Source organism: Ranitomeya imitator, chromosome 1 (assembly GCF_032444005.1).
Source record: "Ranitomeya imitator isolate aRanImi1 chromosome 1, aRanImi1.pri, whole genome shotgun sequence".
NCBI classification, from domain to species: Eukaryota; Metazoa; Chordata; class Amphibia; order Anura; family Dendrobatidae; genus Ranitomeya; species Ranitomeya imitator.
This window is the reverse complement of record NC_091282.1, coordinates 630,131,244-630,148,120: the sequence shown is the minus strand read 5'-3', so window position 1 is coordinate 630,148,120 and position 16,877 is coordinate 630,131,244.

The following is a 16,877-nucleotide window of genomic DNA, read 5'->3' as shown; positions in this document are numbered from 1 at the left end:
TGTGTGAACAGGGTTCAGAGAGGAAAAATCCATGTGTGCATACAGGGCAGAACAGCTTTTGTGCAGCTAGCCCAAGAGGAGTGGTGGAACTCCCCAGTCTTGTAGACACAAGAGAACAATCATGGAAACAGGAACACATGGGCTACTTGCACAGTGAACAAGTCTGTAAGAACATGTTCACACACCACCAAGAAACCTGAAGACACAAAAGAGAATGGTAAAACCAAAAACACTCAGTTTGAAAAAATGTTTGCAGTAATCCGCAAGTGCTAGTAAAAGATGTAAATAACAGGGTATTTGGTTGATACGTTTTTTGCAAAAAATGTATACTAAGCTGCTCTACCAATCTTCACGGTATACCCATATCAGAGCAGTCCTAACTAATGTATGCAATCCCTATCTGATGTATTTAAAAACCTGATCATCTGTATATTACCTGTGTGAACAGGGTTCAGAGAGGAAAAATCCATGTGTGCATACAGGGCAGAACAGCTTTTGTGTGGTGTGTGAACATGTTCTTACAGACTTGTTCACTGTGCAAGTAGCCCATGTGTTCCTGTTTCCATGATTGTTCTCTTGTGTCTACAAGACTGGGGAGTTCCACCACTCCTCTTGGGCTAGCTGCACAAAAGCTGTTCTGCCCTGTATGCACACATGGATTTTTCCTCTCTGAACCCTGTTCACACAGGTAATATACAGATGATCAGGTTTTTAAATACATCAGATAGGGATTGCATACATTAGTTAGGACTGCTCTGATATGGGTATACCGTGAAGATTGGTAGAGCAGCTTAGTATACATTTTTTGCAAAAAACGTATCAACCAAATACCCTGTTATTTACATCTTTTACTAGCACTTGCGGATTACTGCAAACATTTTTTCAAACTGAGTGTTTTTGGTTTTACCATTCTCTTTTGTGTCTTCAGGTTTCTTGGTGGTGTGTGAACATGTTCTTACAGACTTGTTCACTGTGCAAGTAGCCCATGTGTTCCTGTTTCCATGATTGTTCTCTTGTGTCTACAAGACTGGGGAGTTCCACCACTCCTCTTGGGCTAGCTGCACAAAAGCTGTTCTGCCCTGTATGCACACATGGATTTTTCCTCTCTGAACCCTGTTCACACAGGTAATATACAGATGATCAGGTTTTTAAATACATCAGATAGGGATTGCATACATTAGTTAGGACTGCTCTGATATGGGTATACCGTGAAGATTGGTAGAGCAGCTTAGTATACATTTTTTGCAAAAAACGTATCAACCAAATACCCTGTTATTTACATCAGTAGTGTATAATAGCCAGGTTTCGTCAAACTCAATCTGACAGGTGCCCCGCCCCTATCAAAGTGTATCAAAGTGTGTAACCCCTCCCCTCCCCTTGTTTGACGGCTGGACCCCTCCCCTCCCCTTGTCTGACGGCTGGTATCCAGCTGTCCCTCCTTGTTTGATTTCCCCTTTTGATATAGTTTAATATAGTTTAATTTGTTGTAGTTTTGATATTATTCCCGTATTTTGTGGAATAACACATGTTTATAATTATAGCCTAGTCGTGTATTTATTTTACACGTGGTTTATAACACCTTTTTCATTTGTTTTATAATAGATTTTATACGTAGCCCCGAGTTTGATTCTGTAAGCTTTTGTTTTATTCACAGTGTATTCATATAGTGGAGAACTTAAAGCTGTTTATATGTGTCTCTACTGAACACTATGGTGAACATTAACTAAATGTTTATTTTCCCAAACAGAGAATCTGCTGTGGGTATTTGCAGTGTATTCATATAGTGGAGAACTTAAAGCTGTCTATTTGTTTTTGTAAATGGTGAACACTAACTAAATGGTGAACATTATCTAAATTAGGTTAACTGCGGTTCAGAGGTTCATAACACCTAGGTCAATTTATAGCACCTAGGTCAAGCAATTGTTGTTGTATTTGCGTACCCCATAAATGTTTATTCTCACAAACAGAAAAGTTATTGTGTCCTGAAGATGGCATCTGAGGTTATTTGTTTTTTGTATTAGCTTTCTCAGAAAACAGCTGTGTTATCTGAGGGTCAGATATTTTTGTACAAACTCATGCTGTTTGGTGATCTTTGTGAAGCAGAACTTTGTTTTATAACACATTTGTACTTGTATTGTACCTGGATTGATATTTGCTTTCTCTTTTTTGTGTCCTGAAGATGGCATCTGCAAAGTTATTTGTTATCTACTGAGGCCATTGCAAGTTGTGTTTATTCACATTGTAGCAGGTTTTATCCTTGTGGCTGCCTTATATACACAGAAGAGATATGCACCAATGTCACAACACAAGTTATAATATGACCCAATGTTACAACACAAGTAAGAAGCGGCGTGTTTTATACGAATAAAAACCAAAGACACGATATTGTAAAAAAAAAAAAATTTAAAAGATTTATTTCTCACGATAAAACAGCATCTCAAAGACATTTCAACACTATAAAAAATTCTTACAGAATATAAAAAGTAAAAACATTAAAATAGTACAATGAACAATTACACTTCTTACAAAATAATTAATATAGAGTTACAAGGCGAGTACAGCATTTTAGCCAGTACATTCTTTACATCGTGAGCCACATGGTTTGCAGCATCGGTAGAGACCTTTTTTAGGTAGCAGAGTTCCACGTGTGGAACCTAAGGAAGGGGAATGTAAAGATTGAATTGTACGGGGAGCCGCCGCTAACTTCAGCGGTGTAGATACAGAGCGTGTCTCACTGTTGGTAATTTTTAATTCATCTAAAAGCTTCCTAGTAGCGGTATTACCCACAACTGTAGACGCCATATTTAGTTCGGCCATAGCCTGCATAAATGAATCCCAACTCGGCGGTAAATTTCTACTGTTCAGAGCATGGCTCTGCGTTGTACTACGTACCAAATCCAGTAAGTTAGGCCCTGGTATTACGGATCCTTTGAAAATAAATTCAGCATTATTATTCCATGCTGTGACATTTTTATTCTGCAGCAGCCTGTTTAGTAAAAATTCAGCATTCTTTTTATATCTTTGGTTTATATTATATTAGCTTTTTGTCATAGGTCAGGGATTTTTTTTTTTTGCACTTTATTAATATGCGGTTATTAGTCATTTAGGACTTATGTTATCATGTTTTTTGCACTTTATTAATATGCGGTTATTAGTCATTTAGGACTTATGTTATCATGTTTTTGCACTTTATTAATATGCTGAACACATAGGTCAGGGATTTTTGCACTTTATTAATATGCGGGCCACATAGGTCAGTGATTTTTGCACTTTATTAATATGCAGGCCACATAGGTCAGTGATTTTTGCACTTTATTAACATACAACACACAAGAAATAGACATTTAGAACTTATTTATGTTATTATCTTTATGCACGTTGCCTGTGCTGTCTATAATTTGACTCTATCCTTGTTTTGTTGAAAATAACTGGACATACATAAGAAACCGGGCAATATATCTTTATAGAAATAACACTTCTGCACTCTTTGTGCATTTCTATCAGTTTTATTCATGCATTTATAACACACCATGTTTGATATTGGTAATTTGATTCTGGGAACACATTTTAAGTTACTTCTGCACATGTATTACTGTTTTTAGGCCATATAAATAGAAAATTATGTAGAAACCCAAAGTTTTGATAAGTGTATGAAAATACACCAATATTAACTATTTGTGCTATTTTAGGCGTAAATTTGTCCTATATGTATAGCAGTCAGGAGTTGGGGCGATGAAATATGTGTTACAAGCGTAGTGAATTGCAGATATATTCTACAGTGTATGTCATTTTGAGAAATGTGTGGCATAACCAATGTATACAGTAACAGGCGGAATGACTGAGTGTAATATTGCACTCAATACTGTGCAAAGGGTCTGAATACTTATGACCGTGTGATATTTCAGTTTTCTTTTTAATAAATTCGCAAAAAATCTACATTTCTGTTTTGTTCAGGCATGATGGCGTGCAGAGTGTACATTAATATATATATATATCTCAGAATGCAACTGAATAGTATTGCTAATTAGGCCATATAAATAGAAAATTATGTAGAAACCCAAAGTTTTGATAAGTGTATGAAAATACACCAATATTAACTATTTGTGCTATTTTAGGCGTAAATTTGTCCTATATGTATAGCAGTCAGGAGTTGGGGCGATGAAATATGTGTTACAAGTGTAGTGAATTGCAGATATATTCTACAGTGTATGTCATTTTGAGAAATGTGTGGCATAACTAATTACCTATTACGGCCACATTTCTATGCAGTGTATTTTAGAACCAGTGTTTCTGGCTGCAGACTGTAATGTGTAAGGTATTCTCATTTTTATATATTGTATTTTATAACACACCATGTCGTTTATATAATAATCACAGTTGTGTCTCTACAGGACAACGTGGCTTACAAAGACATTTCATTAATATAAGTGTGAAACTGACAGACAAGCACAGCTGTGTCTCTACAGGACATGCTGGTCACTAGACAGCCAGAGTTTCTGTGGGGGAGATATACTAACAGAGGTTCTGTTGACCCAATAAACCGGTGTAGAACGTACACAGAGAGCAACTTACAATATTTACTAAGGTAGCGGAAATGAGTTTACTGCAGTTATCAGTGCATTGTATTTTATTTGACAGCCACAAGTCACACAGGTCATGATGATAGTGTATCTGCAGCATGTTATTTGGAAATAAAGAAGCCTTTTTTGTATTCGCCCGCATTTTATATAAAATCTGCATAAAAAAATCTTCTTGGCTACACCAAAACACGTAAGAAACAAATGTATAACTTTTAGATCTACCGCATCCACAGATATTATTCCAGCGTTCTTTAATTCTACATTATTTTAGCACATATTAATTTCACAACTTTTATATGATATTTATAACACTCATTTTATATGAGTTTTCTAACACATTCTCACGGGAATATTATATATATATATTTTGTGTTTTGCGCAATTATTTGACACTGTAATTCGCATTTTATATAAAATATGCATAAAAAATCTTCACATTCTCACGGGAATATTATATATATATTTTGTGCTCTGCATCATTATTTGACACTGTAATTCGCATTTTATATAAAATCTGCATAAAAAATCTTCTTGGCTGCACCAAAACACGTAAGAAACAAATGTATAACTTTTAGCGCTGTCGCATCCGCAGATATTATTCCAGCGTTCTTTAATTCTATATTATTTTATCACATATTAATTTCACAACTTTTATATGATATTTATAACACATTCTCATTTATAAGGGATTTATAACACAATATTGTAAAATCATTTATTGGTTCGCGGCCTTACTAATATCCTTTGAAAATAAATTCAGCATTATTATTCCATGCTGTAACATTTCTATTCTGCAGCCTCCTGTTTAGTAAAAATTCAGCATTCTTTTTATATCTTTGGTTTATATTATATTAGCTTTTTGATAATCCCGGGAGTGCCATCTATCTAGCCCGAGTATTTTTGTTATCTCAAAAGGGTGTGACACAGTCCCATATATTATTCCAGCATTCTTTAATTCTACATTATTTTAGCACATATTAATTTCACAACTTTTATATGATATTTATAACACTCATTTTATATGAGTTTTCTAACACATTCTCACGGGGATATTATATATATATATATATATACTGTATATATTTTGTGTTATGCACCATTATTTGACACTGTAATTCGCATTTTATATGCCGCTGCTTTTTCTTGTTTTTGTGTAAAAATCTCTGGCAGACAGGCACAGCTGTATCTCTACAAGACATGCGGGACACACCAGAGACATTGGAAATTGGGGGTTATAATGTCGAATTCAGAAAATAACCATTTTATATTGAATGACTAATGATTTCTATAGGCCTACTTTACTATGAAATTATGCATAAAAAATCTTCTTGGTTAACCCAAAACCGTAAGAAACAAACGCATAACTTTTAGCTCGAACACATCAGCATATATTATTACAGTTTTTTGCTGAATTAAAAATTATACAGTTATTTCATATTTTTGGGGCTTCATGACAGGAGAAATTATTGATAGAAACCCAGAGTTTTGATACGTGTATGAAAATACACCAATATTAACTATTTGTGCTATTTTAGGCACAAATTTGGTCTATATGCATAACAGGCAGGAGCTGGGGCGAAGAAATATGTGTTACATGCGTAGTGAATTGCAAATATATTCTGAAGTGTATGGCATTTTGAGAAATGTGTAGCATAACCAATTACCTATCACGGTCACTAGATGGCAGAATATCATATTAATTATACATTGGGGTTTACTTTTGGAAGCTTATAAAGGCGGTGTGTATGTGCACAGGATGACTTATTTTGTTTTTATAGTCACTAATATCCATATTAAATGACTCTTTAGCTTTATGAGTAAGAGACAACATACAAATAGAATCCTTTTCCCTAGTAGTTTTATATTCTATGTCTGATATATTTCTACACAAAGCTACAAAACTATTTTGTAGTTTATAATGTATCACAGTAGTTTCATGTGAAGTTACATCTTAGGTTCTGTTCAGACTATTGTAATATCTATAGCTTAAAATAGAGCCAAATAGCTACTTTCAAACACGGACATACACCATTGATTTTCGTCACAAATGGATCCAATATATCTCGTGTCACGGTTTATTTTTACCGCGTTGCGGTTTAAAGTTATAAGCATTTAAATAATAATTTTCTCATTAGATATGTGACTCGCGATATTTATTTGCTTAGGTTAGATCATTTTCAGTTTAACAATACATTTTATCACAAAAATGACCTTATCTGGGGCCCTAGAAACAACATAGCAGCATTAGTAAGCCCCTTTCTTTTTACATTATCAAGAATCCTTGGGTTAAGATAACGTAAGTTTATATGCATAAAGCATTTAATATAGTGCACCAAACATGATATGGTTTTTGATTTCTATGAACTGTCGCGGTCTAAAATGTAATCGCACTATACACTATGTGTGTTGTGTGTGATGCATGTGTTGTATGTGTTCTGTGTGTTGTGTGTGTGTGTGTGTTCTGTATGTTGTGTATGTATGTTTGTTGTATGTGTTGTGTGTTTTCTGTATGTTATGTGTGTTTGTTGTGTGTGTGTGTTTGCCTGCAGCCATCTCCTTTCTGTAATTCTCCTCTCTCTTTACAGCGCCATAAATCTATAATGGCCAATTCATTTACCCATATTTATATAGAAAAGGTAAAAATCACAACTGAGGAAGAAACCAGTAGTACATGAACAAAAGTAACACCCGGAAAATAAAATACTGTAAACAATAGTAAAACATTATATTCAATAAGTGTGTGATGCATGTGTTGTATGTGTTCTGTGTGTTGTGTGTGTGTGTGTGTGTATGTTTGTCGTGTGTGTTGTATGTGTTGTGCGTGTTTTGTATGTTATGTGTGTTTGTTGTGTGTGTGTGTGTTCTGTATGTTGTGTATGTATGTTTGTTGTATGTGTTGTGTGTGTGTTTTGTATGTTATGTGTGTTTGTGGTGTGTGGGTTCTGTGTTGTGTGTGTGTGTGTGTTCTGTATGTTGTGTATGTATGTTTGTTGTATGTGTTGTGTGTTTTCTGTATGTTATGTGTGTTTGTTGTGTGTGTGTGTTTGCCTGCAGCCATCTCCTTTCTGTAATTCTCCTCTCTCTTTACAGCGCCATAAATCTATAATGGCCAATTCATTTACCCATATTTATATAGAAAAGGTAAAAATCACAACTGAGGAAGAAACCAGTAGTACATGAACAAAAGTAACACCCGGAAAATAAAATACTGTAAACAATAGTAAAACATTATATTCAATAAGTGTGTGATGCATGTGTTGTATGTGTTCTGTGTGTTGTGTGTGTGTGTGTGTGTGTATGTTTGTCGTGTGTGTTGTATGTGTTGTGCGTGTTTTGTATGTTATGTGTGTTTGTTGTGTGTGTGTGTGTTCTGTATGTTGTGTATGTATGTTTGTTGTATGTGTTGTGTGTGTGTTTTGTATGTTATGTGTGTTTGTGGTGTGTGGGTTCTGTGTTGTGTGTGTGTGTGTGTTCTGTATGTTGTGTATGTATGTTTGTTGTATGTGTTGTGTGTTTTCTGTATGTTATGTGTGTTTGTTGTGTGTGTGTGTTTGCCTGCAGCCATCTCCTTTCTGTAATTCTCCTCTCTCTTTACAGCGCCATAAATCTATAATGGCCAATTCATTTACCCATATTTATATAGAAAAGGTAAAAATCACAACTGAGGAAGAAACCAGTAGTACATGAACAAAAGTAACACCCGGAAAATAAAATACTGTAAACAATAGTAAAACATTATATTCAATAAGTGTGTGATGCATGTGTTGTATGTGTTCTGTGTGTTGTGTGTGTGTGTGTGTGTATGTTTGTCGTGTGTGTTGTATGTGTTGTGCGTGTTTTGTATGTTATGTGTGTTTGTTGTGTGTGTGTGTGTTCTGTATGTTGTGTATGTATGTTTGTTGTATGTGTTGTGTGTGTGTTTTGTATGTTATGTGTGTTTGTGGTGTGTGGGTTCTGTGTTGTGTGTGTGTGTGTGTTCTGTATGTTGTGTATGTATGTTTGTTGTATGTGTTGTGTGTTTTCTGTATGTTATGTGTGTTTGTTGTGTGTGTGTGTTTGCCTGCAGCCATCTCCTTTCTGTAATTCTCCTCTCTCTTTACAGCGCCATAAATCTATAATGGCCAATTCATTTACCCATATTTATATAGAAAAGGTAAAAATCACAACTGAGGAAGAAACCAGTAGTACATGAACAAAAGTAACACCCGGAAAATAAAATACTGTAAACAATAGTAAAACATTATATTCAATAAGTGTGTGATGCATGTGTTGTATGTGTTCTGTGTGTTGTGTGTGTGTGTGTGTGTGTATGTTTGTCGTGTGTGTTGTATGTGTTGTGCGTGTTTTGTATGTTATGTGTGTTTGTTGTGTGTGTGTGTGTTCTGTATGTTGTGTATGTATGTTTGTTGTATGTGTTGTGTGTGTGTTTTGTATGTTATGTGTGTTTGTGGTGTGTGGGTTCTGTGTTGTGTGTGTGTGTGTGTTCTGTATGTTGTGTATGTATGTTTGTTGTATGTGTTGTGTGTTTTCTGTATGTTATGTGTGTTTGTTGTGTGTGTGTGTTTGCCTGCAGCCATCTCCTTTCTGTAATTCTCCTCTCTCTTTACAGCGCCATAAATCTATAATGGCCAATTCATTTACCCATATTTATATAGAAAAGGTAAAAATCACAACTGAGGAAGAAACCAGTAGTACATGAACAAAAGTAACACCCGGAAAATAAAATACTGTAAACAATAGTAAAACATTATATTCAATAATATTCATATATTTAACCTTATATGATTTGTTCGCGACAGTTCATAGAAATCAAAAACCATATCATGTTTGGTGCACTATATTAAATGCTTTATGCATATAAACTTACGTTATCTTAACCCAAGGATTCTTGATAATGTAAAAAGAAAGGGGCTTACTAATGCTGCTATGTTGTTTCTAGGGCCCCAGATAAGGTCATTTTTGTGATAAAATGTATTGTTAAACTGAAAATGATCTAACCTAAGCAAATAAATATCGCGAGTCACATATCTAATGAGAAAATTATTATTTAAATGCTTATAACTTTAAACCGCAACGCGGTAAAAATAAACCGTGACACGAGATATATTGGATCCATTTGTGACGAAAATCAATGGTGTATGTCCGTGTTTGAAAGTAGCTATTTGGCTCTATTTTAAGCTATAGATATTACAATAGTCTGAACAGAACCTAAGATGTAACTTCACATGAAACTACTGTGATACATTATAAACTACAAAATAGTTTTGTAGCTTTGTGTAGAAATATATCAGACATAGAATATAAAACTACTAGGGAAAAGGATTCTATTTGTATGTTGTCTCTTACTCATAAAGCTAAAGAGTCATTTAATATGGATATTAGTGACTATAAAAACAAAATAAGTCATCCTGTGCACATACACACCGCCTTTATAAGCTTCCAAAAGTAAACCCCAATGTATAATTAATATGATATTCTGCCATCTAGTGACCGTGATAGGTAATTGGTTATGCTACACATTTCTCAAAATGCCATACACTTCAGAATATATTTGCAATTCACTACGCATGTAACACATATTTCTTCGCCCCAGCTCCTGCCTGTTATGCATATAGACCAAATTTGTGCCTAAAATAGCACAAATAGTTAATATTGGTGTATTTTCATACACGTATCAAAACTCTGGGTTTCTATCAATAATTTCTCCTGTCATGAAGCCCCAAAAATATGAAATAACTGTATAATTTTTAATTCAGCAAAAAACTGTAATAATATATGCTGATGTGTTCGAGCTAAAAGTTATGCGTTTGTTTCTTACGGTTTTGGGTTAACCAAGAAGATTTTTTATGCATAATTTCATAGTAAAGTAGGCCTATAGAAATCATTAGTCATTCAATATAAAATGGTTATTTTCTGAATTCGACATTATAACCCCCAATTTCCAATGTCTCTGGTGTGTCCCGCATGTCTTGTAGAGATACAGCTGTGCCTGTCTGCCAGAGATTTTTACACAAAAACAAGAAAAAGCAGCGGCATATAAAATGCGAATTACAGTGTCAAATAATGGTGCATAACACAAAATATATACAGTATATATATATATATATATAATATCCCCGTGAGAATGTGTTAGAAAACTCATATAAAATGAGTGTTATAAATATCATATAAAAGTTGTGAAATTAATATGTGCTAAAATAATGTAGAATTAAAGAATGCTGGAATAATATATGGGACTGTGTCACACCCTTTTGAGATAACAAAAATACTCGGGCTAGATAGATGGCACTCCCGGGATTATCAAAAAGCTAATATAATATAAACCAAAGATATAAAAAGAATGCTGAATTTTTACTAAACAGGAGGCTGCAGAATAGAAATGTTACAGCATGGAATAATAATGCTGAATTTATTTTCAAAGGATATTAGTAAGGCCGCGAACCAATAAATGATTTTACAATATTGTGTTATAAATCCCTTATAAATGAGAATGTGTTATAAATATCATATAAAAGTTGTGAAATTAATATGTGATAAAATAATATAGAATTAAAGAACGCTGGAATAATATCTGCGGATGCGACAGCGCTAAAAGTTATACATTTGTTTCTTACGTGTTTTGGTGCAGCCAAGAAGATTTTTTATGCAGATTTTATATAAAATGCGAATTACAGTGTCAAATAATGATGCAGAGCACAAAATATATATATAATATTCCCGTGAGAATGTGAAGATTTTTTATGCATATTTTATATAAAATGCGAATTACAGTGTCAAATAATTGCGCAAAACACAAAATATATATATATAATATTCCCGTGAGAATGTGTTAGAAAACTCATATAAAATGAGTGTTATAAATATCATATAAAAGTTGTGAAATTAATATGTGCTAAAATAATGTAGAATTAAAGAACGCTGGAATAATATCTGTGGATGCGGTAGATCTAAAAGTTATACATTTGTTTCTTACGTGTTTTGGTGTAGCCAAGAAGATTTTTTTATGCAGATTTTATATAAAATGCGGGCGAATACAAAAAAGGCTTCTTTATTTCCAAATAACATGCTGCAGATACACTATCATCATGACCTGTGTGACTTGTGGCTGTCAAATAAAATACAATGCACTGATAACTGCAGTAAACTCATTTCCGCTACCTTAGTAAATATTGTAAGTTGCTCTCTGTGTACGTTCTACACCGGTTTATTGGGTCAACAGAACCTCTGTTAGTATATCTCCCCCACAGAAACTCTGGCTGTCTAGTGACCAGCATGTCCTGTAGAGACACAGCTGTGCTTGTCTGTCAGTTTCACACTTATATTAATGAAATGTCTTTGTAAGCCACGTTGTCCTGTAGAGACACAACTGTGATTATTATATAAACGACATGGTGTGTTATAAAATACAATATATAAAAATGAGAATACCTTACACATTACAGTCTGCAGCCAGAAACACTGGTTCTAAAATACACTGCATAGAAATGTGGCCGTAATAGGTAATTAGTTATGCCACACATTTCTCAAAATGACATACACTGTAGAATATATCTGCAATTCACTACACTTGTAACACATATTTCATCGCCCCAACTCCTGACTGCTATACATATAGGACAAATTTACGCCTAAAATAGCACAAATAGTTAATATTGGTGTATTTTCATACACTTATCAAAACTTTGGGTTTCTACATAATTTTCTATTTATATGGCCTAATTAGCAATACTATTCAGTTGCATTCTGAGATATATATATATATTAATGTACACTCTGCACGCCATCATGCCTGAACAAAACAGAAATGTAGATTTTTTGCGAATTTATTAAAAAGAAAACTGAAATATCACACGGTCATAAGTATTCAGACCCTTTGCACAGTATTGAGTGCAATATTACACTCAGTCATTCCGCCTGTTACTGTATACATTGGTTATGCCACACATTTCTCAAAATGACATACACTGTAGAATATATCTGCAATTCACTACGCTTGTAACACATATTTCATCGCCCCAACTCCTGACTGCTATACATATAGGACAAATTTACGCCTAAAATAGCACAAATAGTTAATATTGGTGTATTTTCATACACTTATCAAAACTTTGGGTTTCTACATAATTTTCTATTTATATGGCCTAAAAACAGTAATACATGTGCAGAAGTAACTTAAAATGTGTTCCCAGAATCAAATTACCAATATCAAACATGGTGTGTTATAAATGCATGAATAAAACTGATAGAAATGCACAAAGAGTGCAGAAGTGTTATTTCTATAAAGATATATTGCCCGGTTTCTTATGTATGTCCAGTTATTTTCAACAAAACAAGGATAGAGTCAAATTATAGACAGCACAGGCAACGTGCATAAAGATAATAACATAAATAAGTTCTAAATGTCTATTTCTTGTGTGTTGTATGTTAATAAAGTGCAAAAATCACTGACCTATGTGGCCTGCATATTAATAAAGTGCAAAAATCACTGACCTATGTGGCCCGCATATTAATAAAGTGCAAAAATCCCTGACCTATGTGTTCAGCATATTAATAAAGTGCAAAAACATGATAACATAAGTCCTAAATGACTAATAACCGCATATTAATAAAGTGCAAAAAACATGATAACATAAGTCCTAAATGACTAATAACCGCATATTAATAAAGTGCAAAAAAAAAAAAATCCCTGACCTATGACAAAAAGCTAATATAATATAAACCAAAGATATAAAAAGAATGCTGAATTTTTACTAAACAGGCTGCTGCAGAATAAAAATGTCACAGCATGGAATAATAATGCTGAATTTATTTTCAAAGGATCCGTAATACCAGGGCCTAACTTACTGGATTTGGTACGTAGTACAACGCAGAGCCATGCTCTGAACAGTAGAAATTTACCGCCGAGTTGGGATTCATTTATGCAGGCTATGGCCGAACTAAATATGGCGTCTACAGTTGTGGGTAACACCGCTACTAGGAAGCTTTTAGATGAATTAAAAATTACCAACAGTGAGACACGCTCTGTATCTACACCGCTGAAGTTAGCGGCGGCTCCCCGTACAATTCAATCTTTACATTCCCCTTCCTTAGGTTCCACACGTGGAACTCTGCTACCTAAAAAAGGTCTCTACCGATGCTGCAAACCATGTGGCTCACGATGTAAAGAATGTACTGGCTAAAATGCTGTACTCGCCTTGTAACTCTATATTAATTATTTTGTAAGAAGTGTAATTGTTCATTGTACTATTTTAATGTTTTTACTTTTTATATTCTGTAAGAATTTTTTATAGTGTTGAAATGTCTTTGAGATGCTGTTTTATCGTGAGAAATAAATCTTTTAAATTTTTTTTTTTTTACAATATCGTGTCTTTGGTTTTTATTCGTATAAAACACGCCGCTTCTTACTTGTGTTGTAACATTGGGTCATATTATAACTTGTGTTGTGACATTGGTGCATATCTCTTCTGTGTATATAAGGCAGCCACAAGGATAAAACCTGCTACAATGTGAATAAACACAACTTGCAATGGCCTCAGTAGATAACAAATAACTTTGCAGATGCCATCTTCAGGACACAAAAAAGAGAAAGCAAATATCAATCCAGGTACAATACAAGTACAAATGTGTTATAAAACAAAGTTCTGCTTCACAAAGATCACCAAACAGCATGAGTTTGTACAAAAATATCTGACCCTCAGATAACACAGCTGTTTTCTGAGAAAGCTAATACAAAAAACAAATAACCTCAGATGCCATCTTCAGGACACAATAACTTTTCTGTTTGTGAGAATAAACATTTATGGGGTACGCAAATACAACAACAATTGCTTGACCTAGGTGCTATAAATTGACCTAGGTGTTATGAACCTCTGAACCGCAGTTAACCTAATTTAGATAATGTTCACCATTTAGTTAGTGTTCACCATTTACAAAAACAAATAGACAGCTTTAAGTTCTCCACTATATGAATACACTGCAAATACCCACAGCAGATTCTCTGTTTGGGAAAATAAACATTTAGTTAATGTTCACCATAGTGTTCAGTAGAGACACATATAAACAGCTTTAAGTTCTCCACTATATGAATACACTGTGAATAAAACAAAAGCTTACAGAATCAAACTCGGGGCTACGTATAAAATCTATTATAAAACAAATGAAAAAGGTGTTATAAACCACGTGTAAAATAAATACACGACTAGGCTATAATTATAAACATGTGTTATTCCACAAAATACGGGAATAATATCAAAACTACAACAAATTAAACTATATTAAACTATATCAAAAGGGGAAATCAAACAAGGAGGGACAGCTGGATACCAGCCGTCAGACAAGGGGAGGGGAGGGGTCCAGCCGTCAAACAAGGGGAGGGGAGGGGTTACACACTTTGATACACTTTGATAGGGGCGGGGCACCTGTCAGATTGAGTTTGACGAAACCTGGCTATTATACACTACTTACATCTTTTACTAGCACTTGCGGATTACTGCAAACATTTTTTCAAACTGAGTGTTTTTGGTTTTACCATTCTCTTTTGTGTCTTCAGGTTTCTTGGTGGTGTGTGAACATGTTCTTACAGACTTGTTCACTGTGCAAGTAGCCCATGTGTTCCTGTTTCCATGATTGTTCTCTTGTGTCTACAAGACTGGGGAGTTCCACCACTCCTCTTGGGCTAGCTGCACAAAAGCTGTTCTGCCCTGTATGCACACATGGATTTTTCCTCTCTGAACCCTGTTCACACAGGTAATATACAGATGATCAGGTTTTTAAATACATCAGATAGGGATTGCATACATTAGTTAGGACTGCTCTGATATGGGTATACCGTGAAGATTGGTAGAGCAGCTTAGTATACATTTTTTGCAAAAAACGTATCAACCAAATACCCTGTTATTTACATCTTTTACTAGCACTTGCGGATTACTGCAAACATTTTTTCAAACTGAGTGTTTTTGGTTTTACCATTCTCTTTTGTGTCTTCAGGTTTCTTGGTGGTGTGTGAACATGTTCTTACAGACTTGTTCACTGTGCAAGTAGCCCATGTGTTCCTGTTTCCATGATTGTTCTCTTGTGTCTACAAGACTGGGGAGTTCCACCACTCCTCTTGGGCTAGCTGCACAAAAGCTGTTCTGCCCTGTATGCACACATGGATTTTTCCTCTCTGAACCCTGTTCACACAGGTAATATACAGATGATCAGGTTTTTAAATACATCAGATAGGGATTGCATACATTAGTTAGGACTGCTCTGATATGGGTATACCGTGAAGATTGGTAGAGCAGCTTAGTATACATTTTTTGCAAAAAACGTATCAACCAAATACCCTGTTATTTACATCTTTTACTAGCACTTGCGGATTACTGCAAACATTTTTTCAAACTGAGTGTTTTTGGTTTTACCATTCTCTTTTGTGTCTTCAGGTTTCTTGGTGGTGTGTGAACATGTTCTTACAGACTTGTTCACTGTGCAAGTAGCCCATGTGTTCCTGTTTCCATGATTGTTCTCTTGTGTCTACAAGACTGGGGAGTTCCACCACTCCTCTTGGGCTAGCTGCACAAAAGCTGTTCTGCCCTGTATGCACACATGGATTTTTCCTCTCTGAACCCTGTTCACACAGGTAATATACAGATGATCAGGTTTTTAAATACATCAGATAGGGATTGCATACATTAGTTAGGACTGCTCTGATATGGGTATACCGTGAAGATTGGTAGAGCAGCTTAGTATACATTTTTTGCAAAAAACGTATCAACCAAATACCCTGTTATTTACATCTTTTACTAGCACTTGCGGATTACTGCAAACATTTTTTCAAACTGAGTGTTTTTGGTTTTACCATTCTCTTTTGTGTCTTCAGGTTTCTTGGTGGTGTGTGAACATGTTCTTACAGACTTGTTCACTGTGCAAGTAGCCCATGTGTTCCTGTTTCCATGATTGTTCTCTTGTGTCTACAAGACTGGGGAGTTCCACCACTCCTCTTGGGCTAGCTGCACAAAAGCTGTTCTGCCCTGTATGCACACATGGATTTTTCCTCTCTGAACCCTGTTCACACAGGTAATATACAGATGATCAGGTTTTTAAATACATCAGATAGGGATTGCATACATTAGTTAGGACTGCTCTGATATGGGTATACCGTGAAGATTGGTAGAGCAGCTTAGTATACATTTTTTGCAAAAAACGTATCAACCAAATACCCTGTTATTTACATCTTTTACTAGCACTTGCGGATTACTGCAAACATTTTTTCAAACTGAGTGTTTTTGGTTTTACCATTCTCTTTTGTGTCTTCAG